The sequence below is a fragment of the Bos indicus genome, chromosome 28, assembly GCF_029378745.1.
Source record: "Bos indicus isolate NIAB-ARS_2022 breed Sahiwal x Tharparkar chromosome 28, NIAB-ARS_B.indTharparkar_mat_pri_1.0, whole genome shotgun sequence".
Classification (NCBI taxonomy): Eukaryota; Metazoa; Chordata; class Mammalia; order Artiodactyla; family Bovidae; genus Bos; species Bos indicus.
Window position 1 is genome coordinate 4,360,826 of NC_091787.1, and position 26,096 is coordinate 4,386,921.

The following is a 26,096-nucleotide window of genomic DNA, read 5'->3' on the forward strand; positions in this document are numbered from 1 at the left end:
TGCATATAAGTTAAATAAACAGGGTGACAATATACAGCCTTGACGAACTCCTTTCCCTATTTGGAGCCAGTCTGTTGTTCCATGTCCAGTTCTAACTGTTGCTTCCTGACCTGCATACAGATTTCTCAAGAGGCAGGTCAGGTGGTCTGGTATTTCCATCTCTTTCAGAATTTTCCACAGTTTATTGTGATCCACACAGTCAAAGGCCTTGGCATAGTCACTAAAGCAGAAATAGATGTTTTTCTGGAACTCTCTTGCTTTTTCCATGATCCAGCGCATGTTGGCAATTTGATCTCTGGTTCCTCTGCCTTTTCTAAAACCAGCTTGAACACCAGGTAGTTCATGGTTCACATATTGCTGAAGCCTGGCTTGGAGAATTTTCAGCATTACTTAACTGCATGTAAGATGTTTACTTCCTTGGAGGTTCAGATGGTAAAGAATCTGCCTGCAATGCGGGAGACTGGGGTTTGATCCCTGGGTCAGGAAGATCCCCTGAAGAAGGGAATGGCAACCCACTCCAGTATTCTTGCCTGGAGAATTCCATGAATGCAGGAGCCTGGTTGGCTTTAGTCCATGGGGTCACACAGAGTGGGACACAACTGAATGACTAACACTTTCACATGCGATGTTTACACTTTGTCCCTGTTGGAGCTGACATGTGTTGCTGTAGTGCGTACTGTATGGATACAGATAGAGTGTGTGTGGGCTTCCCTGGCAGTTCAGCAGTTAAGACTCTCCCAGCAGTGTAGGAGACCAGAGTTCAGTCCCTCCATCAGCAAGATTCCCTTGAGGAGGGCATGGCAACCCACTCTCGTACTCTTGCCTAGAGAATCCCAAGGACAGAGGAGCCTGGTGGGCTGCAGTTCATAGGGTCACAAAGAGTCGGACACAACTGAAGAGACTAAGCAGCAGCAGCAGCATAGTGTGTGTGTGTATACATCTGTAAGTATTGTATATATAGTCATGTACAACGCTATACAGCTACCTGTCTACACACACATTAGATGTACATATGTAATATATATATAATGGGATATATATGTGTATATCCTATTATAGGAGTGTATGATGGCTTCAATTACAGCATGTATATACGTAGTATGGGATTCCCATAGCCATTTCTGTGTACACACACAAACACAGACACACAATGTGTTTTTGTGTGTGCTACAGTGAGTGCTATATATTGTCCATTGCTATACGTATGATGTGAATCACTGAAAACAAACTACTGCGTATAAAATGGATACATTTTATATTATCCTTTGGATCCTACTGTATAGCACAGGAAAAATATATTCAATATCCTGTAATAAATCATAATGGAAAAGAATATGAAAAAGAATATATCTATATCTGTCTGAATCACTTTGCTATATACCAGAAAGTAGCACAACAGTATAAATCAATTATATTTCAATTGAAAAGGACAACTCAAATAAAAAATGGGGACAAACTTTAACAGCCACATTTCCAAAGAAGATATACACAGTACATGAAAAGATAAATGTTCAACATCATTATACATTAGTGAAATGTAAAAAGACAAACAATTAAAAACTAGGCAAAAAATTTGAATGGTTAATTTCTCCAAAGAAGCTGTACACATGGTCAAAAAGCATGTGAACAGTTTCTCAAAATCCTTGGTGATTAAAGAAATGCAAACTGAAAAGCACCACTTCACACTCACTAGTATGTCTCTAATAAAAAGAAAAAAGTAAACTATTGGTGAGGTTGTGGATAAATAAGAACCCTCATACATTGCTGATGGGAATACAATATGGCACAGCCACTGTGGAAAATAGATTGGAGGTTCCTCCAAAAAGTTAAACACATAATTACCACATGATTCAGCAGTACTACCTCTAGGTATATTTGCAAAGAATCAAAAAGGGCTATCTAATGAATTTGTATACCGAAATGTTCATAGTAACATCATTCAAAATAGCAAAACTGTGTCCAACAGATGAAAAAAGAAAATGTAATTTATACATATAGTGGAGAATTATATAGCCATAAAAGGCAATGAAATACTGGCACATGCTGTAACATAGATGAACCTTGAAAACATTATGCTAAGTGAAATAAGCCAGACACAAAAGGACAAATATTGTATGACTCCACTTATATTAAATATCTAGAATAGGCCACAGACAAGTAGATTAAATGTTCCCAGGCTCTCAGGTGAGGGGAAATGGACAGGATTTGTTTAATGGGTACAAAGTTTCTGTTTGCAGTGATGAAAAATTCTGTAAATTGTTGTGATGGTTGCACAATACTGTGAATGTAATTAATGCCACTGTATTGTATATTTCAGTTCAGTTCAGTCACTCAGTCGTGTCCGACTCTTTGCAATCCCATGGACTGCAGCACACCAGGCTTCTCTGTCCCTCACCAGCTCCTGAAGCTTGCTCAAACTCATGTCCATCAAGTTGGTGATGCCATCCAACCATCTCATCCTCTGTTGTCCCTTCTCTTCCTGCCTTAGATCTTTCCCAGCATCAGGGTCTTTTTCAGTGAGTCAGTTCTTCACATCAGGTAGCCAAAGTACTGGAGTTTCAGCTTCAGCATCAGTCCTTTCAATGAATATTCAGGACTGATTTCCTTTAGAATTGACTGTATATGTCTCCTTAGAGTCCAAGGGACTCTCAAGAGTCTTCTCCAACACCACAATTCCAAAGTATCAATTCTTCAGCACTCAGCTTTCTTTATAGTACAACTCTCACATCCATACATGACTACTGGAGAAACCACAGCTTTGACTAGATGGACCTATGTTGGCAAAGTAATGTCTCTGCTTTTTAATATGCTGTCTATGTTGGTCATAACTTTTCTTCCAAGGACCAATCATCTTTTACTTTCATGGCTGCAGTCACCATCTTCAGTGATTTTGGAGCCCAAGAAAATAAAGTCTGTCACTGTTTCCATTGTTTCCCCATCTATTTGCCATGAAGTGATAGGACCAGATAATCACACTGGTGTGATCACTGACCTACAGCCAGACATCCTGGAATGTGAAGTCAAGTGGGCATTAGGAAGCATCACTATGAACAAAGCTAGTGGAGGTGATGGAATTCCAGTTGAGCTATTTCAAATACTAAAAGATGATGCTATGAAAGTGCTGCACTCAGTATGCCAGCAAATTTGGAAAACTCAGCAGTGGCCATAGGACTGGAAAAGGTCAGTTTTCATTCCAATCTAAAGAAAGGCAATGCCAAAGAATGCTCACATTCACAATTGCACTCATCTCACACGCTAGTAAAGTAATGCTCAAAATTCTCCAAGCCAGGCTTCAGCAATATGTGAACCGTGAACTTCCTGTTGTTCAAGCTGGTTTTAGAAAAGGCAGAGGAACCAGAGATCAAATTGCCAACATGTGCTGGATCATGGAAAAAGCAAGAGAGTTCCAGAAAAACATCTATTTCTGCTTTATTGAGTCAGGAAGCAACAGTTAGAACTGGACATGGAACAACAGACTGGTTCCAAATAGGAAAAGGAGTACATCAAGGCTGTATATTGTCACCTGTTTATTTAACTTATATGTAGAGTACATCATGAGAAACGCTGGACTGGAAGAAGCACAAGCTGGACTCAAGATTGCCAGGAGTAATAGCAATAACCTCAGATATGCAGATGACACCACCCTTATGGCAGAAAGTGAAGAGGAACTAAAAAGCCTCTTGATCAAAATGAAAGTGGAGAGTGAAAAAGCTGGCTTAAAGCTCAACATTCAGAAAACGAAGATCATGGCATCTGGTCCCATCACTTCATGGGAAATAGATGGGGAAACAGTGGAAACAGTGTCAGACTTTTTTTTGTTTGGGCTCCAAAATCACTACAGATGGTGACTGCAGCCATGAAATTAAAAGACACTTACCCCTTGGAAGGAAAGTTCTGACCAACCTAGACAGCATATTCAAAAGCAGAGACATTGCTTTGCCAACAAGCGTCCATCTCATCAAGGCTATGGTTTTTCCTGTAGTCATGTATGGATGTGAGAGTTGGACTATAAAGAAAGCTGAGTGCCAAAGAATTGATGCTTTGGACTGTGGTGTTGGAGAAGACTCTTGAGAGTCCCTTGGACTGGCAAGGAGAACCAACGAGTCCATCCTACAGGAGATCAGTTCTGAGTGTTCATTAGGAGGACTGATGTTGAAGCTGAAAGTCCAGTAGTTTGGCCACCTGATGGGAAGAGCTGACTCATTTGAAAAGACCCTGATTCTGGGAAAGATTGAAGGCAGGAGGAGAAGGAGATGACAGAGGATGAGATGGTTGGATGGCATCATCGACTCAATGGAGATGTGTTTGAGTAAACTCTGGGAATTGGTGATGGACAGGGAAGCCTGGTGTGCTGTGGTCCATGGTGTTGCGAAGAGTCAGACAGCACCGAGAGACTGAACTGAACTGAACTGATGGGACCAGATGCCATGATCTTTATTTTCTGAATGTTGAGTTTTATGCCAACTTTTTCACTCTCCTCTTTCACTTTCATCAAGAGGCTGTTTAGTTCTTCGTTTTCTCCCCTAAGAGTGGTGTCGTCTGCATATCTGAAGTTATTGATATTTCTCCCATCAATCTTGATTCCAGCTTGTGCTTTATCCAGCCTGGCATTTCATATGATGTACCCTGCATATTAGTTAATAAAGCATGGTTACAATATATAGTCTTGACACTCCTTTTCCAATTTGGAACCAGTCTGTTGTTCCATTTCAAAATGGTTAAAATGGTAAATTTTATTATATATTTTTAATCAGAATAAACAGAAGATATATAAACCTTATTCCATCTGCATATAATCATGCTGATTTCCCTTATTTTAATGAACATTATCTTAGGAACACAGCATCAATCATAGTCAACAGTGAAAGACTGAAAAGTTTACCAGATCAGGAATAAGACAGGCATGCCTATGTTTGCCACTTCTATTTATCATAGTTCTGAAAATCCTAGCCAAAGAAGTTAGGCAAGAAAAAGACATAAGAGGCATACAAATTGGAGAGGAAGAAGTGAAATTATCTTTGTTAACACACACACACACACACACACACACACAAAGTTGAAAATCCCCAAAGTCCCAATTCCAATAGTCTTTGTATTTGTCACACCACATACAACATGTCAGTTCCTTACTAAAGTGCCAAGTGTAAAATATACAATATATGGGGAGGAAATGGAAAATGGAATCAAAGAAGTAGGCAAGGGCTAGAGCTTGTATGGTGAGTGGTCACAGTACAGGTGAGTAGTGCTAAAATAAAATGAAATGTACATGCAGTGCCTGAAGCTCATAGAAAAGTCACACCCACCCACTTTGCAATGACCCGGAAAGGTTTTCTGGATGTGGTACTTCCACCCTCTCAGAGGACTGAGCATGCACACATCCTCTCAGAATGACCTTTCCTAAGTGAATTTCAATTCTATCTTTCCCATCAGAGCTGAGATGGGAAAGATCTCATGTTCTTTCTTGGCTTTCAGCATAAACTTTGAAGGATTCATGTTGGCTTTGGCCCCACGAATTTAATGCATTCACAGAGCCATATTTGAACTATTGAGGCAGGCTATAAATAAATACAAATAAAAGGTATAGTCATACGCTTTCATTTATATAGCATTGAACACAAACCAATAATTTAATATTATGCTGAAAGCAATATGACTTAAGATAAACTTCAAAAAGATTATCACCAGCCTATAGAAAAATATTCATAAAATTATTTATGTGTGTGAAACAAACAGTTAAGGCAATTTTCATCTTCTTAATTCTCACAACTTCCTGGAAGTGAGTGGAATAGGCGTACTTTAATTATCACCAATTTTTAGGGATAGACGATGATAAATTTGACAAATAAGCAAGGTCTATAAATCAAGGAAGGAGGTAAGAGCTGGTATATAAATTAAGGGTTGAGGTGCTGGAAAGACCATAAAGAAAAACAGAGGGTGTCACACACCCTTTGTAAGGATTTTAGACAGGAAGCCTCTGGCTAGGCTTTTACATACTGTCTGACATGACATGGGGGCATTTGGCTGCAGGTGAAGAGTCTCAAGTGGAGAATACACTATCAGTGCTTCCAGCTCTCTGCCAGAGAGCTACCTTAATGTCCTGCAGGCACTTCGAACTCCAGAAGTTTCAAACAGCTTTCAGCCCAGTCTACTCTTTATTTCAGATTTTTGCTAATCATGCTGTTGTCTGAGATGGACACATCAGAGCTGCCATTGGGTTATTTTCTTGTTGTTTATCTCTCCACATCTCTTTAGTTGTCAAGTAAGCCCTCCCAGTCACAGCTATGAAAGGGTCTTCAAGCCACCCTCCTGAGTGTCCCCACCACCACTCGTACAGGGTCTCGTATGGGGTGTAATGTCAGGCTGCACAGGCAGAAACTGGGAAGAAACTGTTGTCAGCTCCAGTTAATCCAGGGCTTCCCAGGTGGTGCTACTGGTAAAGAACCCTCCTGCCAATGCAAGAGGCCTGAGAGAAATGGATTCCATCCCTGGGTTGGGAAGATCCCTTGGAGGAGGCCATGGAAACCCACTCCAGTATTCTTGCCTGGAGAATCCCACGGACAGAGGAGCCTGGAGGGCTACAGTCCATAGGGTCCACAGAGTGAGACATGATTGAAGTGACTTAGCATGCACATAGGCATGCATGAATGTAATGCTGATTTAAGAAATAGTGCAGGATAGTAAAGAAATCAATGAACTCTGGTTCAGGCAGGAAGGTCAGATAGATCAAGTTCAGTCAGGATAGTCTCTTGAAGAACAGGCAGACACTGGTCAGGCTACTGAGAGTTCCATCCACACCCAGTTCTTTCCCATGCCACCCTTCCTCCTCACTGGTATGTGATGTGGGGACACTCCTGCGGGTCACTGGAGTTTTCCCTTCATTGTTTCAAGGATAGGGACCCCTCTGATGGCACAGAGGTAAGGAATCCACCTGCAGTGTAGGAGATGCAGGGAATAACGGTGTGATCCCTGGGCTGGAAGGTCCCCTGCAGGAAGACATAGCAACCCATTCCAGTATTCTTGTCTGGAAAATCCCATGAACAGAGGAGCCTGGTAGGCTACAGTCCATGGGGTGGTAGAGAGTCAGATGTGACTGAGCACACATGCACGATTTCCAGGATGCTGTGAGCTGAGACACAGCTGACTTTCCCCTGTGTTACTGTAATCATCTCCTGACTTGTGCCCCTGCTTCTAGTACCTATCTCTCACTATCAATCCACCTTCCAAAACCAGTAGTACAGGATTATCTTTCTCAACGTGGAAACCACACACTGCTCCCGGGTTAAACAAATAAACAAACTTAGGTGGTTCCTCACTCAGCATGACAAGTCAGATTCCTTGGGTGTTATATTGGACCCGCCACAAACTGGCTCTACTTTGCTTTTCCAGCCCCAGTTCCCACCACGTCTTCCATTGTACCCATAGGAGTTCCACAAATAAGTGCACTTCCCTCACGCTATAGTGTGCACACTCAGTTGTGTCTGACTCATCGCAACCCCATGGACTGTAGCCCACCAGGCTCCTCTGTCCATGGGATTTCCCAGGCAAGAGTACTGGAGTGGGTTCCCATTTCCTACTCCAGGGGATCTTTCCACCCCAGGAATCAAACCTGAGTGTTTTGTGTTTCCTGCATTGGCAGGTGGATCCTTTACCACTGTGCCACCTGGGAAACCCTCATGCCTGTGTCTTTGGTTAATTCTTTCTTCTACCTAGGATTCCCTTCACTTTTTTTGCCTGAAAGAGGAAAACAGAGACAAAGAGATGTCTATTACTTAAATAAGAGTTTCATTACAGTTCAATACAAAAAAATGAGGACCCCATGGAAAACAGAAATCTTCAGCCTTACTGAGAAGCCTAACATAGAATTCTATTATGTATGTCATGGTATGGACCTAACAGAAGCAGAAGATATTAAGAAGAGGTGGCAAGAATACACAGAAGAACTATACAAAAAAGCTCCTCACAACCCAGATAATCACGATGGTGTAATCACTGACCTAGAGCCAGACATCCTGGAATGTGAAGTCAAGTGGGCCTTAGAAAGCATCACTACGAACAAAGCTAGTGGAGGTGATGGAATTCCAGTTGAGCTATTTCAAATCCTGAAAGATGATGCTGTGAAAGTGCTGCACTCAATATGCCAGCAAATTTGGAAAACTCAGCAATGGCCACAGGACTGAAAACATCAGTTTTCATTCCAATCCCAAAGAAAGTCAATGCCAAAGAATGCTCAAACTATCGCACAATTGCACTCATCAGAAGGAAATGGCAACTCACTCCATTGTTCTTGCCTGGAGAATTCCAGGGACGGGGGAGCCTGGTGGGCTGCCGTCTATGGGGTCACACAGAATCAGACACGACTGAAGTGACTTAGCAGCAGCAACAGCAGCACACGCTAGTAAAGTAATGCTCAAAATTCTCCAAGCCAGGCTTCAACAATATGTGAACCGTGAACTTCCACGTGTTCAAGCTGGATTTACAAAAGGCAGAGGAACCAGAAATCAAATTGCCAACATCTGCTGGATCATCGAAAAAGCAAGAGAGTTCCAGAAAAACATCTGCTGCTGCTGCTGCTGCTAAGTCGCTTCAGTCGTGTCTGACTCTGTGTGACCCCATAGAAGGCAGCCCACCAGGCTCCCCCATCCCTGGAATTCTCCAGGCAAAAACACTGGAATGGGTTGCCATTTCCTTCTCCAATGCATAAAAGTGAAAAGTGAAAGTGAAGTCACTCAGTCGTGCCCGACTCTTAGCGACCCCATGGACTGCAGCCTACCGGGCTCCTCCATCCATAGGATGTTCCAGGCAAGAGTACTGGAGTGGGCAACAGTCCATGGGGTCACAAAGAGTAGGACACGACTGAGTGACTTCTTCAACTACTCCAAGAAAAACATCTATTTTTGCTTTATTGACTACGCCAATGCCTCTGACTGTGTGGATCACAATAAACTGTGGAAAATTCTGAAAGAGATGGGAATACCAGACCACTTGACCTTCCTCCTGAGAAATCTGAATGCAGGTCAGGAAGCAACAGTTAGAACTGGACATGGAACAACTTGTTCCAAATAGGAAAAGGAGTATGTCAAGGCTGTATATTGTTACCCTGCTTATTTAACTTATATGTGGAGTACATCATGAGAAATGCTGGGCTGGGTAAAACACAAGCTGGAATCAAGATTGCCGGGAGAAATATGAATAACTTCAAATATGCAGAGGACACCACCCTTACGGCAGAAAGTGAAGAAGAACTAAAAAGCCTCTTTATGAAAGTGAAAGTGGAGAGTGAAAAAGTTGGCTTAAAGCTCAACATTCAGAAAACGAAGATCATGGCATCTGGTCCCATCACTTCATGGCAAATAGATGGGGAAACAGTGGAAACAGTAGCAGAGTTTTTTTGGGGGGGCTCCAAAATCACTGCAGATGGTGACTGCAGCCTTGAAATTAGAAGATGCTTACCCCTTGGAAGGAAGGTTCTGACCAACCTAGACAGCATATTAAAAAGCAGAGACATTTACTTTGTCAACAAAGGTTATGGTTTTTCCTGTAGTCATGTATGGATGTGAGAGTTGGACTATAAAGAAAGCTGAGTGCTGAAAAATTGATGCTTTGAACTGTGGTGTTGGAGAAGACTCTTGAGAGTCCCTTGGACTGCAAGGAGATCCAACCAGCCCATCTTAAAGGAAATCAGTCCTGAATACTCATTGGAAGGACTGATGTTGAAGCTGAAACTCCAATACTTAGGCCACCTGATGGGAAGAGCTGACTAATTTGAAAAGACCCTGATGCTGGGAAAGATTGAAGGTGGGAGGAGAAGGGGACGACAGAGGATGAGATGGTTGGATGGCATCACTGACTCAATGAAGATGAGTTTGAATAAACTCTGGGTGTTGGTGATGGATAGGTTGGCCTGGTGTGCTGCAGTCCATGGGGTCGCAAAGAGTTAGACAGGATTGAGCGACTGAACTGAATGTGTATCATGAGGACTTGAAGAAATTCATAGATAGAGAAAATCAATCAGCTCAAAGAAACTTAAATATAACCTGATTATTCTGCCTCAAAAGGGGTAAGTGAAAGTTGCTCAGTCGTGTCTTGACTCTTTGCGACCCCATGGAGTAGACAGTCCATGGAATTCTCCAGGCCAGAATACTGGAGTGGGTAGCCTTTCCCTTCTCCAGGGGATCTTCCAAACTCAGGATGGAACCCAGGTCTCCCACATTGCAGGCAGATTCTTTACCAGTTGAGCCACAAATAAAAAGTAATTCCATGAAACCACTGCTTAAAATAAAGACATCTCATGTTGACAAGTTGACTGTAAGACAGGCCATGAATACACTGATCTTCAACCTACCTTCTGATTAAAGTCATGCTATACACCATATGGGTTTCCCAGGTGGCTCAATGGTAAAAAAAAATCTGGCTGCCAATGCAGGAGACACAGGAGATGCAGTTTTTTGGTCCTTGGGTCAGGAAGATCTCCTGGAGGAAGAAATTGCCAACCATTCCAGCACTCTTGCCTGGGAAATCCCCTGGACAAAGAAGCCTGTCAGGCTAGAGTCTAGAGGGTCACAGAGAGTCAGACACAACTGAGTGACTGGGCACACATAAGCACACCATATGCCAAAGTCAAATTTCGTCCAGAGAGAAACTATAGCTAACTATGTGGGAAATAATCTGGACAAGAACTTCAGTTCTTTAAAGACGAATGTACCGGATGAGAAAAAAAAGTTGAAACTCCAGGATATTTGAAAGTCAAGATCAGTGGGTTTGATTAAAATTCTGGAGAACAAACAATTTTTTTAAAAGATGGAATGCTAACAGTAAATAAATATTTGAAGAAACCAATAAACAAAAATACAAGTATCTCTAATGAAGGGATTGAGATTAAAGATATAATCTTTGGGTTTGAAGAAGACAGAGAAAACATGTTGAAGTATCTACCTACCATATCAAAATGAAGAAAGAATACTATGTAAAGAAATGGGATAAAATATTGAAGACAGAAATTTATACAGGTATTATAAGTATTTAAATGGAAATCTGAAATTTTTTCAAAAACATAAAAATATCCCTCATGAAGTAGAGGCAACAAAGAGAAGATAAAGTTTAAAGTCCTGCTTCTAACTGAAGTAGAAATACAAGCCTGGAGAGGAGTTTGGAGGATTAAGCAGCAGCCTGGAGTTCAGAAGACAAACTCAAGACATTCAGAAGTCTTAGACATAGAAGGGCTCTTGTTTACAAGGCGAATGACATTAAATATTTTAATCATTGCATCATGGAAGTGAAATAGCCACATCATTCTGAATCAGGTGGCAAATACAGCAGAACAAGAGAGAAAATGAGAGGTGTAATTCAGTGAATGGGCATCAGGCATATCTTTGGAACGAGGGCTAAGAGATCAGGAAAGAGACGATTTATGTCCTGTGTGCAGAAGCTGTTATCGAATGCAATTTCATGTATGCAGCATACAGTGAGGCCAAGTAATACCAATTCATCAGAGTTTGGAACAGAGAAAGGTTTATTGCAGGACCATGGAAGGACATGGGTGGCTTATGTCCTCAAAACCCTGAACTCCTCAGAGGGTTTCAGCAAAGCACTTTTAAAGGCAAGCTAAGAAAGGGCCGTGATTAGTTGCTGTAAAATTCTTGGGGTCTGAATCCTTTGTTCTTACAACTGTCCGTGTAGGTCAGGTCACAATGTTCCTGTGAACCTCCAATAAGACAAATGTTACTCTGTCCTGCAACTTTCCATCTCTATATGAGTGGACTCTTAAAGGTTGCAGCCCTGAGAATAAGATATCCTGGATATTTTAGGCTATAGGCAACACTGTTTTACAAAAAATGCAGAGCCAGCAACAGACCAGCAAAGGTTAAAGTAAAAAATCTAATATGCAGCCAATTCTCTCCTTTTCTTTCATACTCCTCAATCTTGAGTAGAACAGGTGTTGGACAAGAAGGGGAATAATGTTTTGAATAGACAAATTAATCATAAACTTGACAGAGGAATTCAGTTTTAGGGGAATTTGGTTTCAACCTTCAATCCTGTCTCATCATTCACCAAATATTTCAGGGAACGGGACAAAAACTATTCTGGCTACTTCCTGCTGAAATGGAGCATAGCCCTAGTTTGATTTGGGGAATGGACACTGAACTGGAAATATTACCAAGTTCTAAGTCCTGGAGTCAATTCTTGTATGATTAAGACCTCATTCCCTGAGATATTCAGGAGAATAAAACTGAAAGCCAGTCAGGACCTGGCACTTTGGGGAGACTTGTCACCAGGAAGCCAGTTGTCTACAAAAATAGGTTTTAAATTCTGATATGGCATTAACATTTACATAACAGGAGCTGTTGGCCACTACATGTCTCCTTTTATTTTTCTGCTAACATCTGATCTAAGGTAATTTTATTGTCTAAAAATTTAATAATTACAAAAGGAGACCTTGAGGTCAAAGGTTGTAGCTACCAGCTGCCAGCAGATACTGCTTTGAGAAAGGCTGGTGGAACCCTGAGTATGATACAGCTCAGAAAACTCAAGTTCTCAGCAATACAGGAACTTGTCTGAAATCACAACCACAATGGCCACCCAGTTTTCCCTTGGATGTCTGAACCACAGCTACTCCATTTTGACTTTCAAATGTATTCCCTTCCTCAATGGCCAAAGCAGATGTACATGTGCTTTGAGCAACACTCTTACAGCAAATGGTGTTATACCTCACGAGTAGCTATGCTCTTCGACAAACACATAAGAGAATTTTCTTCCTATCCTGAACATTTGGGGCAACAGTGTAGTCAGAAGTAAAACAACTTTCAATAATGATAGGGAGAGAAACATTTGGTAAACAGCTCAGTTAAAAAACATAGATTAAAAGCCAATAATATTTCAAATAAAGCAAAAAATTATAACCATACTTATCAGTTTACTCAATCCTATGTAATTAACCTAGGTTTTGCTAGACTTTTTAAACATCTTACCCAGTTTAGCATTATGATTTAAAAGAAAAACAGTCTTTTTCATGAATCTTCTTGAAGCAATTTTGCAAAGCATCAGTCTATAAAAGACTTAAAAAGGCACAGTTAAAGATCTGATTACAATGTTTTGACAAAGAAGCTTAATCAATTTGCTCTGATGTAAATTATTTTAAGATAACAGCTAAAATTATGACATTATAGTAGGACATATCTAAATTTTGGAAACTTTCTAGACTGTCTATATTAATAACATTTATCCATATCATATATTCTGAGGAGGCTTATCACTCATTTGATAATGCTTCCCATGTAATTCAATATACCAAACAATTCTAGTTTAACACTTCTCTGAGATGCCTCAGGGGCCCTCTGAAACAACCCAAAGTTAGCTGAAGTCAAAAGAACTTTAATTAGAATTTGATAGAAAGCTTGTCAAAAATACAAAAAGTTTTCAAAAACGTTTGGTTAGATATGATCACGGAGAAGGCGATGGCACCCTACTCCAGTACTCTTGCCTGGAAAATCCCATGGATGGAGGAGCCTGGTAGGCGGCAGTCTATGGGGTCGCGAAGAGTTGGAGACGACTGAGCGACTTCACTTTCACTTTTCACTTTGATGCATTGGAGAAGGAAATGGCAACCCACTCCAGTGTTCTTGCCTGGAGAATCCCAGGGACGGGGGAGCCTGGTGGGCTGCCATCTATGGGGTCGCACAGAGTCGGACATGACTGAAGCGACTTAGCAGCAGCAGTTAGCAGGTAGAATCATAGGTCACTGTGGATATTTAAAAACAAATACAGATCACTTAACGGTAAGAAGGTTCACACAATCTGTTATCACAAGTGGCATTCTAAGTATACCTGTTCTCTTAGCAGAAAAGAACCAAATCTAGCCCTGCACCAGTCTACTTTTAATAATAAAATCCATTTACCTAGTGAAGTTTAATCTAATCTCAGCCAAACCATGCTCAAAACACCTATTCTACTCTCCTGCTGTATACTGAAATGTCTCCTTTATTATTTTTAGTAGCTTTAATTACATGTTTAAATTAGAATCCTCCCCTCTCAAAAACCTTAATTTCAAGTGAAAACTAGGAGGGAAGCCGTTGTGAACTGTTTGTCATACCCGCATAGGCTGATTGGAAACTTACGCTTTGATTTTCTTCTCTTAACAAGGAAAAGGAAAGTAAACTTAGATCTGCCCAGTAGCTAATGTTCCAATATTTTATCCTATTTGAAATGACCCAGATAGTCAATGAAGTCCTACCACTCAACTTAGTTTAGTTTGAAGTTACCAAAATCTGGAGAGACTATTTTAGATAGATGTTTTCAAAACATAATTATTCCTATAGAGTTTACCTAAAAGCTCTTATCTCATTTGCATTTACTTAAAGTTTCATCATATTATTTTCCTTGCTTACAAATGTCTATATTAATCAAACCAAAAGATGACTCAGTACTATTAATAAATATTTCTTAGATCATGTGAACCTGAAATCTGCTCTGTCCAACTTCCCCTATACCTAGAAGTAGAAGTCAATTCCCATGTAAAGACAGACAGAACCAGAGATCTGTTGGTTTTTCCACTTCAGATTTTAGAAAAACTTCCCCCCTTTTTTTTCCAGTTCACAAATATCCACTTCAGACTAAAGAAATAACAGCAACAGACAATTACATATTTATAGTTTGTTCACATTCACATGCCTCACTTTCAGCAAAACCAGGAAGAGAGAATAGGATTTGGACTCAGATACTGACACACACGTGTGTAAAAGCCTACTTTGCAAAACGTCCACGTTTAAAAAACTAAGTTTATTTGTTTTTGGCTGTGCTAGATCTCCGTTGCTGCCCAGTCTTTCCTCTCGCTGTGCCTCATTGCAGAGTGGCAGTGATCCTCTGGCTGCAGTGTGCAGGCTTCTATTCCAAGTGGCTGCTCTTGTTGCAGATCACGTGCTCTATGGCACATGGGTTTCAGTGATTTCAGCACGTGGGTTCAGCAGTTGAAGCTCTTGGGCTTTGGAGCACAGACTCAATAGTTGTGGCGCATGGGCTTCATTGCTCTGTGGAATGTAGGATCTTCTCAGATCAAAGATCAAATCTGGATCTCCTACATTGGCAGGTGGATTATTTACCCCTGAGCCACCAGGGAAGCCCCAAAGGCACACTTTGATATCATATTTGAAATGGATAGCAGAGCCATTAGGGGCTATTGTTTTCCAGATCTCAGGGAATACTGAGATCATACAGTGTTACAATAAAAATATTATTTTCTTTCATTTATGGGAGCATAGCTGAAGATCTCCCAATTTTGCAAAACTCACCCTAGGGGGACTGTAATATGGAACAGAACTCTGATTATCCAACTTAATTATTCACGACCAGTGTTATCAATTATTAAGCACACAACTCACATTGGTCTTTTAGGGTCTGTAGCCCCAACAGGGAGATTCTCAACCAGTGCCCTGTCAGTCCAAAAGAGAAGAGTCTTAACCAATGTCCTGTTACAGATGAAACTGAATGAATGACTAAGGCTAGTCCAAAAGGGAAAATCCCAACCAACGCTCTGCCACAGGCAAAGCCCAACGCAACAGGGGAGGATACCCTGCTGTCGTGGCACATGAGCCCTGTTACCAAAGAAGTTTCAGCTGGCCAATGCAAGTCCTGACACACACACATATGCACAAAAAACACAGGTACACACAGGAATCACAAACAAAAATTAAGCTATGGTTGCACAGATAGAAAATAAGAGGAGACGTAGTCTAAAAATTTCACTTTCATTCCCAGATGGAGGCCTCCAAACAGAGTGGCCCACCTCTCAAAGGAGAACAGGCTAAATAGCTCACTTCCCACAAGGGGATGAGCCGAAACAGGGTGAGAGAATTCTCAGCTTGCTCAAGCTGGAGGTCCTTACCCTAAAATGACTCTAAATATAGACCACAACTCAGTGTTTTGTGGCTCCAAACAGCCTCATGCCATGCAGCTGCTGGCTCCTCTCAGGGACAGTCCCTCTGAGATACCCAGAGTGAAACGAACTTTGGCAACTGCTGGGGGATTCAGAGAAGCAGCTACCTCAACAGATTGACCTGCCATGGGCACAGACTCCTAGACTGACTTTGCTAAAATTATTACCTAATGGAAGATTGTGAGACTGATGCATAGTGAGGCCAAGCTGAAACGCTGGAGGAGACAAAGATTTACTGCAGGGTAAAGCAAGGAGGTGGGTGGCACATGCCCCCTCAAACTCCTTGAAGGATTTTGGCAAAGCACTTTCAGTGGCAAGGAGAGGGAGGGGGCAAGGAGAGTTGTTGCAAATTTTTTGGTGTCTGAATCCTTTGTTCTTGCAGCTGTCCATGTAGGTCAGGTCACCACGTTCCTATAAACCTCCAACAAATGTTATTCTCTGTTCTTCACCTTTTATCTCTATGTGAATGGACTCTTCAAGGTCAGAGCCCCGAAAAAAGGCTCTCCTGTATATTTCAGGCTATAGGCAACATTCCTTTACAGAAGGTGCAGAGCCAGCGTGACTAAGCACAGGCAACACCAAAGGTTAAAGTAAAAAAGGAATGGATTGAATATGGAGGCAGATTTGCTCTTCCTTGTTACAAACCTACATCAACATTAGTTGAAGATGATAGAGACCATCTACAATAAAAAATAAGTGATGTGATGTGAGCTTGGCATGAACAAGGAGAACAACAAAAAATTATAGCAATTTTTGACCACTGCAGTTAACAAAAACACAACTAGAAATAAAAACAAAGCCCTAAAAATAGATGGTCTTAGAGAACTTCCCCGAGTAGATGGACGTTCTTTAAAAGAAACCTATTCAAAAAGAATATAAGGACTGAACAGAAACCGTCAGTGTAGAGGAAACATATTTACAGGCAGGGAATTCAAGACATTGGAGGATGCTTTCATAAAACAGTTTCCATGAAAAGCTATTTCCATGAACTTGCTATTATTAAGGGAGAGCCCATGACAAATGACTCCCTCTTTATGCTATTGAAAGAGACTTTACTGGAGATGAAAAAAAAAATCAGTGTAAGATAGAAAGAAAAGCCCAGAAATAGGTATGCTTAAAGCACAGTGATCAGGAAGACCTGACCATCCAATCCCTCTACAAAGAAGTCTTCTGAGGTGATTCTTTGATTTGTTCCTGTGTCAGCCTAACCCCAGACCCAATAAAAGCTGTTCTGTTGACTCTGTTGCCTACTCTCAGTAACTAGATGTGACAACAAGTGATCTGGAATCTGTGGATAGGACTCCACCTAGCCTGAGATCATCTTAAGAAATATCTGTATAGACCTCTACCTCTGTCCCATGGTCCGTTTAGCTTCGTCCGTATACTTGGTGGCCAAGATGTCCACCATTCCCTCACCCCTTAAAGGCAGAGCATCCTCCTAGTCCTTCCCCCAGTGCACCTTAGTCAAATAGATGAGACTGAAGGAGCCTGGGAAAATCTCCTTTTAGATCCGAGACAGGCAAGTGCATTGCCCTGTTCCTATGATGAGGTGTGTGCACTCTGTCTCAGGAGTCAGAAATCTTTTGCTGTAAAGGTCACATAGAAAATATTGTAGGCTTTGCCATACAGTCTCTATTGCAACCACTCAACTGTGCCATTGTAATGTGAAAACAGCCTTGGGTAGTATGTAAAAAAATAAGCATGGCTGTATTCCAGTAAATTTTTATTTACAAGACTTCCCTGGTGGTCCAGCAGTTAAGAATCCACCTGCCATTACAGGTGGATTGGGTTCGATCTGAGCAAACAGAGGACATGTGTTCAATCACTTGTCCAGGAAGATTCCCTGAAGCCAGCACTCTACAGCCTGTGCTCCACAAGAGAAGGACCACAGTGAGAAGCCGGTGTACTGCAGTTAGAGAGTAGCCCCCACTCTCCTCAACTAGAGAAAGCCCTTACCCTGCAACAAAGACGCAGAGCAGCCAAAATTGAACAAATAAATAAAATCATATGTATATATATATATATGCCTTATTTTGAAATTCTAATTTACAGAAGCATGTTTGTGGGCTGGATTTGGCCCTCAGGTGATAATTTGCCAAGCCCTGATCTCTTGGACAAAAACTGCTTCATATCTAGGCTTTGATGCTACTTCATTTAGAAAGAATGATCAAAACCTCCCCTTTAGCTCCCTATAAATGTTAGATGACCCTGTCCACACTGATCATGGAGATAACTGACCATCTTACCTACTATAGCTGAAGAGAGATGCCTAGTAATGGCTTGGAACCTGAAAACGGCCAAGTTGTTTCTTTATCAAATGGAGCCTGTGACAGATTCTTGTCTTTTCCAAAAATGACTGCAGCAGTATTTGTCAACAGTCTCACAAGCTCTTGCAGAAATCTTCCTCTCCCTCAAGTAAGAAGAGGAAGGCTGGGACTGTGGTCCAGTAGCTAAGACACCACACTCCCTATGCAGGGGACCTGGGTTCAATCCCTGGCCAGGGAGCTAGATCCTGCCTGCTGCAGCAAGATTGAATATCCTGTGTGCCGCAACTAATACCTGGAACAACCAAATAACTGAATTAATATACATTTTCTTAAAGAAAAGCAATGGAAGGCCTTTTGCCCTCGAATATGTGATTCTTTGTAATCACTCAGAAATAAGACCTCCAAAGTTAAGTCATAAAAGGATGTACAGCTCCCCTCTGGCTCTCTTTTTCTGTTTGGGATGCACACCTTTGAATTTCAGTGCTGTGACGGAGGAACCCCAGGCCACACAGAGTGTGGCCCAAGTGAGTCCCTGATGTCAGCCATCATTAACCACTTGGGATGTGAGGCAGACTTTGAGATGACTCTAGCTCCAGTCTAACTGTATGAGAGATCACAAGCGGGAAGCACATTCAACTCCCCCTCCAAACCATGAGAAATAATAGTAACAGGATAACTGTTGCTTTAAGCCCTTTTAAGAATAGGTTGATTTGGCTGCCCTTTCCCCTGTGATCTCTGCCTGCACTGCAGCGTCCCCACGGAGTTGCAGACATGTGCGGAGGGGCCGGCTGTGGATGCTGGGCAGATGCGGACCCAAGGTGACTGGAAAGTAGGGCATCCTTGGCCCTCCTGAAGAGAGGAAATCAGTGGCAGATGGACAGTCTGTGTATGGAGTTATCAGATGCCTTTACCTGAGAAACCTTCTTCCATTAGGACCACAGATGTCTGACAGCCCTTTGTGAAACCAAGATAAGTGATGGTTGAAAAAACTACTGTCAATGAGATTTTGCACTGAAATTCTGGATTATACCTCAAATTTTAAACAGGAAAACAAAACCCCAGAGGAATAAATTCTGCAGGATCCAAAGGGATGCAAAAAAGTGGCTCACTGCCTAGGAATTCACACAAAGGGAAACAACCTGGGTCCCATTGAGGATATTACATTTAGTTTCCTAAATCCCATGGTTGGAGGAGCCTGGTAGGCTGCAGTCCATGGGGTCACTACGAGTTGGATACGACTGAGCGACTTCACTTTCACTTTCATGCATTGGAGGAGGAAATGGCAACCCACTCCAGTATTCTTGCCTGGAAAATCACAGGGACAGGGAAAGCCTGGTGGGCTGCTGTCTATGGGGTCGCACAGAATTGGACACGACTGAAGCGACTTAGCAGCAGCAGCAGCATGTTTCCTTAGGCTTCTCTTGACTGTGACAGCTTCTTAGACTTTCCTTGTTTTTGACAACCTCAAGTTTCAAGTAAGGCATTTTGTAGAAAGTTTCTCAATTAGGATTGAATAGGATTTGGGGATCTTACAACCTCAGGGACTTTGAAAGGAAGACCACAGAGGTAAAGTGCTAAGTGCCATTCTCATCCCATGTCAAGGGTACACTCTATCAACATGATTCATTATGATTGACATTGACTTTGACCACCTGGCCAAGTTCCTATTTGCCGGTTTTTCCGCTGTAAAGTTACCCCCTCTCCCCAACACTGTACTTATTGAAATGCCGTCACAGTGTGCAGCCCACGCTTAAGAAGAGTGGAGTTGGGATATTCTTAAGGGTAGAATGTTTACATCAGTTCATTGAAATGCTATAGAAAAAATTGGTCTTTTCCCTCATTTGTTAAATTCATTTATACCACTATGGAAAAAAGAAAAGTTTGACTTGCTATGAAGCATATATGACTGGAACAGAGTTGCCAACTACAGTGGGGTGCTGCTATAATAACACAAGTAGAGACTTTGGGGGCAGGCAGTGGGAGAAGGTCACAGGGCCTTAAAGATACTGCTAGCTGAAGACTGATGGCCCTCAAGGAGGCTGTTGGTGAGGGCTTAAAGGCAAGTGAGGAAAATGCTATTGGAAGCTGGAAGGAGGGAGACATCTCTTATATAGCCGTGGGAACTTTAGCATGTTACTACTTATAATAACATGGAAAACAGATAATATACCTAATGAACTAAAGGATCCAGTCTAGGAGATTTCTAGTCACATGACAAAGTATCATCTACTTTGTTTAAGCTGCATATCATAAGGTACAGATAGAGAGAGAAAAGCAAAAGAAAGAATAAATATTAAGGATCCATAAAAATTAAAAATAGAACTACTATATGATGCAGCAACCCCATTTGTGGGTATATATCCAAAAGAATTGAAAACAGGACTTGAAGAGAAATTGCAGATCATTGCAGCATCATTCACAGTAGCTAAAAGGTGGAAGCAAACTGACAGTCCATTGATAAGTGAATGGATATAACTTCTTCAGTCAGTTCAGTTGCTCAGTTGTGTACAACTCTTTGATACTCCATGAACTGCAGCACGCCAAGCCTCCCTGTCCATCACCAACTCCCGGAGTTCACTCAAACTCACGTCCATTGAGTCGGTTATGCCATCCAGCCATCTCATCCTCTGTTGTCCCCCTCCTGCCCCCAACTCCTGCCAGCATCAGAGTCTTTTCCAGTGAGTCAACTCTTCGCATGAGGTGGCCAAAGTACTGGAGTTTCAGCTTTAGCATCATTCCTTCCAAAGAAATCCCAGGTTTGATCTCCTTTAGAATGGACTGGTTGGATCTCCTTGCAGTCCAAGGGACTCTCAAGAGTCTTCTCCAACACCACAGTTCAAAAGCATCAATTCTTTGGCACTCAGCTTTCTTCACAGTCCAACTCTCACATCCATACATGACCACAGGAAAAACCATAGCCTTGACTGGACGGACCTTTGTTGGCAAAGTAATGTCTCTGCTTTTGAATATGCTGTCTAGGTTGGTCATAACTTTCCTTCCAAGAAGTAAGCATCTTTTAATTTCATGGCTGCAATCACTATCTGCAGTGATTCTGGGGCCCAGAAAAATAAAGTCTGACACTGTTTCTACTGTTTCCCCATCTATTTCCCGTGAAGTGATGGGACCAGATGCCATGATCTTTGTCTTCTGAATGTTGAGCTTTAAGCCAACTTTTTCACTCTCCACTTTCACCTTCATCAAGAGGCTTTTTAGTTCCTCTTCACTTTCTGCCATAAGGATGGTGTCATCTGCATATCTGAGGTGATTGATATTTCTCCCGGCAATCTTGATTCCAGCTTGTGCTTCTTCCAGCCCAGCGTTTCTCATGATGTACTCTGCATAGAAGTTAAATACACAGGGTGACAATATATAGCCTTGACGTACTCCTTTTCCTATTTGGACCCAGTCTGTTGTTCCATGTTCAGTTCTAACTGTTGCTTCCTGACCTGCATACAGATTTCTCAAGAGGCAGGTCAGGTGGTCTGGTATTCCCATCTCTTTCAGAATTAATTTTCCATAGTTTATTGTGATCCACACAGTCAAAGGCTTTGGCATAGTCAATAAAGCAGAAATAGATGTTTTTCTGGAACTCTTTTTCTTTTTCAATGATCCAGCAGATGTTGGCAATTTGATCTCTGGTTCCTCTGCCTTCTCTAAAATCAGCTTGAACATCTGGAAGTTCACGGTTCACGTATTGCTGAAGCCTGGCTTGGAGAATTTTGAGCATTACTTTACTAGCATGTGCTGCTGCTGCTACTGCTAAGTCGCTTCAGTCATGTCTAACTCTGTGCGACCGCATTGATGGCAGCCCATCAGGCTCCCCTGTCCCTGGGATTCTCCAGGCAAGAACACTGGAGTGGGTTGCCATTTGTGAGATGAGTGCAATTGTGCAGTAGTTTGAGCATTCTTTGGCATTGACTTTCTTTGGGATTGGAATGAAAACTGATCTTTTCCAGTCCTGTGGCCACTGCTGAGTTTTCCAAATTTGCTGGTATATTGAGTGCAGCACTTTCACAGCATCATCTTTTAGGATTTGGAATAGCTCAACTGGAATTCCATCACTTCCACTACCTTTGTTCGTAGTGATGCTTTCTAAGGCCCACTTGACTTCACATTCCAGGGTGTCTGGCTCTAGGTGAGTGATCACACCATCGTGATTGTCTGGGTTGTGAAGATCTTTTTTGTACACTTCTGTGTATTCTAGCCATCTCTTCTTAATATCTTCTGCTTCTGTTAGGTCCATACCATTTCTGTCCTTTATCGAGCCCATCTTTGCATGAAATGTTCCTTTGGTATCTCTGATTTTCTTGAAGAGATCTCTAGTCTTTCCCATTCTGTTGTTTCCCTTTATTTCTTTGCATTGATCGCTGAAGAAGGCTTTCTTATCTCTTCTTGCTATTCTTTGGAACTCTGCATTCAGATGCTTATATCTTTCCTTTTCTCCTTTGCTTTTCACTTCTCTTCTTTTCACAGCTATTTGTAAGGCCTCCGCAGACAGCCATTTTGCTTTTTTGCATTTCTTTTCCATGGGGATCGTCTTGATCCCTGTTCCCTGTACAATGTCATGAACTTCAGTCCATAGTTCATCAGGCACTCTATCTATCAGATCTAGGCCCTTAAATCTATTTCTCACTTCCACTGTATAATCATAAGGGATTTGATTTAGGTCATACCTGAATGGTCTGGTGATTTTCCCTCCTTTCTTCAATTTAAGTCTGAATTTGGTAATAAGGAGTTCATGATCTGAGCCACAGTCAGCTCCCGGTCTTGTTTTTGCTGACTGTATAGAGCTTCTCCATCTTTGGCTGCAAAGAATATAATTAATCTGATTTTGGTGTTGACCATCTGGTGATGTCCATGTGTAGAGTCTTCTCTTGTGTTGTTGGAAGAGGGTGTTTGCTATGACCAGTGCGTTCTCTTGGCAAAACTCTATTAGCCTTTGCCCTGCTTCATTCCATGCCCTGTGGGGCCACCCAAGATGGGCAGGTCATGGTGAAGAGGTCTGACAAATGTGGTCCACTGGAGAAGGGAATGGCAAACTACTTCAGTATTCTTGCCTTGAGAAACCCATGAACAGTATAAAAAGGAAAAATGATAGGATACTGAAAGAGGAACTCCCGAGGTCGGTAGGTGCCCAATATGCTACTGGAGATCAGTGGAGAAATAACTCCAGAAAGAATGAAGAGATAGAGCCAAAGCAAAAACAATACCCAGTTGTGGATGTATTTGGTGGTAGAAGAAAGGTCAGATGCTTAAAGAGCAGTATTACATAGGAACCTGGAATGTTAGGTCCATGAATCAAGGCAAATTGGAAGTGATCAAACAGGAGATGGCAAGAGTGAATGTCGAAATTCTAGGAATCAGTGAACTAAAATGGACTGGAATGGTTAAATTTAACTCAGATGATCATTATATCTACTACTGTGGGCAGGAATCCCTTAGAAGAAATGGAGTAGCCATCATGGTCAACAAAAGAGTCCGAAATGCAGTACTTGGATGCAATCTCAAAAACAACAGAATGATCTCTGTTCATTTCCAAGGCAAACCTTTCAATATAACTTCTTACCTAGCTATAAAAAGCAGGAAATCCTGCCATTAGCAACAACATGAATGGATCTGTAGGAGATTATGCTACATGAAATAAGCCGGACAGAAAAAGATAAATGCTATCTGACCTTACTTATGCGTGGAATCTAAAGCAGTCTGGGGCTGCCCGAGAACCGGAGACGGTCCTTGCTGCGGGGCCGCAGCTTTTCCAGCCGTCAGACAATGTTGTCTCACTTAGTAGAACAGCCGCCGCCCCCGCACAACAACAACAATAACTGTGAGGAAGGCGAACAGTCTCTGCCACCGCCTGCCGGCCTCAACAGTTCCTGGGTGGAGCTCCCCATGAACAGCAGCAATGGCAATGATAATGGCAATGGGAAGAATGGGGGGCTAGAGCACGTACCCTCCTCATCCTCCATCCGCAATGGGGACATGGAGAAGATTCTTTTGGACGCACAGCATGAATCCGGACAGAGCAGTTCAAGAGGCAGTTCTCATTGCGACAGCCCTTCCCCACAAGAAGATGGGCAGATCATGTTTGATGTGGAAATGCACACCAGCAAGGACCATAGCTCTCAGTCAGAAGAAGAAGTTGCAGAAGGAGAGAAAGAAGTGGACGCTCTGAAGAAAAGCGTAGACTGGGTGTCCGACTGGTCCAGTAGACCTGAAAACATTCCACCCAAGGAGTTCCACTTCAGGCACCCTACGCGTTCCGTTTCCTTAAGCATGAGGAAAAGTGGAGCCATGAAGAAAGGGGGGATCTTCTCCGCAGAGTTTCTCAAGGTGTTCATTCCATCTCTCTTCCTCTCCCATGTTTTGGCTTTGGGGCTAGGCATCTACATTGGAAAACGACTGAGCACGCCTTCTGCCAGCACCTACTAAGGGAGGAGAAGAGTCCCTGGGCCAGCGTGTGACTTGTGAAGTGGTGTCTTGTCACAGTAGTTTATTTGAACTTGAGACCATTGTAAGCATGACCCAACCTCCACCCTCTTTTTACGTATCCAAGTTCCAGTAACTCTCAAATCCAGTATTTTATTCCAACTCTGTTGAGGCATTTTACTAATGACCTCATTCCCTTTTTGGCCTGTAAAACACTTTAGAATTTCCTAATAAGAGTTTACTGTCGTTTAGAAATTTGCAAGGGCTTTTTTTCCGAAAACGCCACCAGCAGATTGTAATTTTGTCAAGAATGTCATTGTCTTCTCTCAGTACCACCAGACCTAGACCTGCACCATTCGTGGTATAAATCTTACTCTTACAAGATAACCCACCTGTCTCTTCTAATGGGACCAGGTTGCAAATGATATGAAAGCTTTGTTGTTTTGTTTTTCAAGACAAAGGCAAGCTTCCCTAAGCTTGAATTTATAGTTATGAAAAAAGAAAAGAAAAACAAATAAAACAGACAAAATATGACACAAGGAAAAAAAATATACTGGGCAATAAAAAGTTATTAAAAAAAAAAAATAATAAAGCAGTCTGGGCCTGAGGGGATGGAGAGGTAGGGTTGGGGCAAAGGGGAGGTGGGGAGTTGTTGTTCAGTGGATGCAGAGTTTCAGTCATACAGGATAGGGGCTAGGGATGTGGTTGACATTATGTATTGTACCCTTGGAAGTCATTAAGGGAGTGAATTTTATGCTATACAATTATTTATTACTACAATAAACATTAAAGATCTGGGGCTTTTTGGGGTAAAAACCAGCACTCTTTCTTATTTTCAAACTCTTCAGATGAAAGACAATGTTAAAATTAAGAAATGGCTTTTAGGCAGAGATCAAATCAAATAATGTGCTGTTAAGAAGACATGTTATAGTGTATATAAGTGAGTCACTTTGCTATACAGCAGAAATTAACACAGCATTGCAAATTAACTATATTTAAATGTAAAAAATTAAAAAATAAAAAGAAAATGTGGTCTAGAGATGAAGCCAAGGGTGTGACTGTAAAATCTTTGCTATAAACTCAGAAAGATTTAAGTGGTGCATCATAGACTTTTTCAAATAGATAAAAAGTCTTTTTAAAATCTTAAAAACATGTCTTGGGAATCCTCTGTATTAAACAACAGGACTTTTAGGAAACTTATAGTCCCACAGGAATTTTACAGGGTGCCCAAGGTAGAAAAGGCTTAGGTGTTTGATATTTGTGGATGTTGCTTTTGTTAAATGTAATAAACTCCAGTAAGATTCTTAGGAAATCCACCATGTTTTTAAGAGAATTGCATTGATGAAAATATCCTCAACTTGGTATAAGAGGGACAGGGACAATACAAAATAAAAAAAGGCTTTTGGATCTATGAACTACTATGAGCAGGAAGCAATCTAGAAAACAAAACAAATAGGAAACTATTCAATGTCAAGCAC

General features: G+C 41.7%; 1 pseudogene; it reads left to right on the top strand.

The window, feature by feature from the left end:
- The first annotated feature begins 23,906 nt into the window (after nucleotides 1-23,906).
- On the top strand, nucleotides 23,907-25,154 carry LOC139180437 (BCL2/adenovirus E1B 19 kDa protein-interacting protein 3-like pseudogene; annotated as a pseudogene).
- The last annotated feature ends 942 nt before the right edge of the window (nucleotides 25,155-26,096 follow it).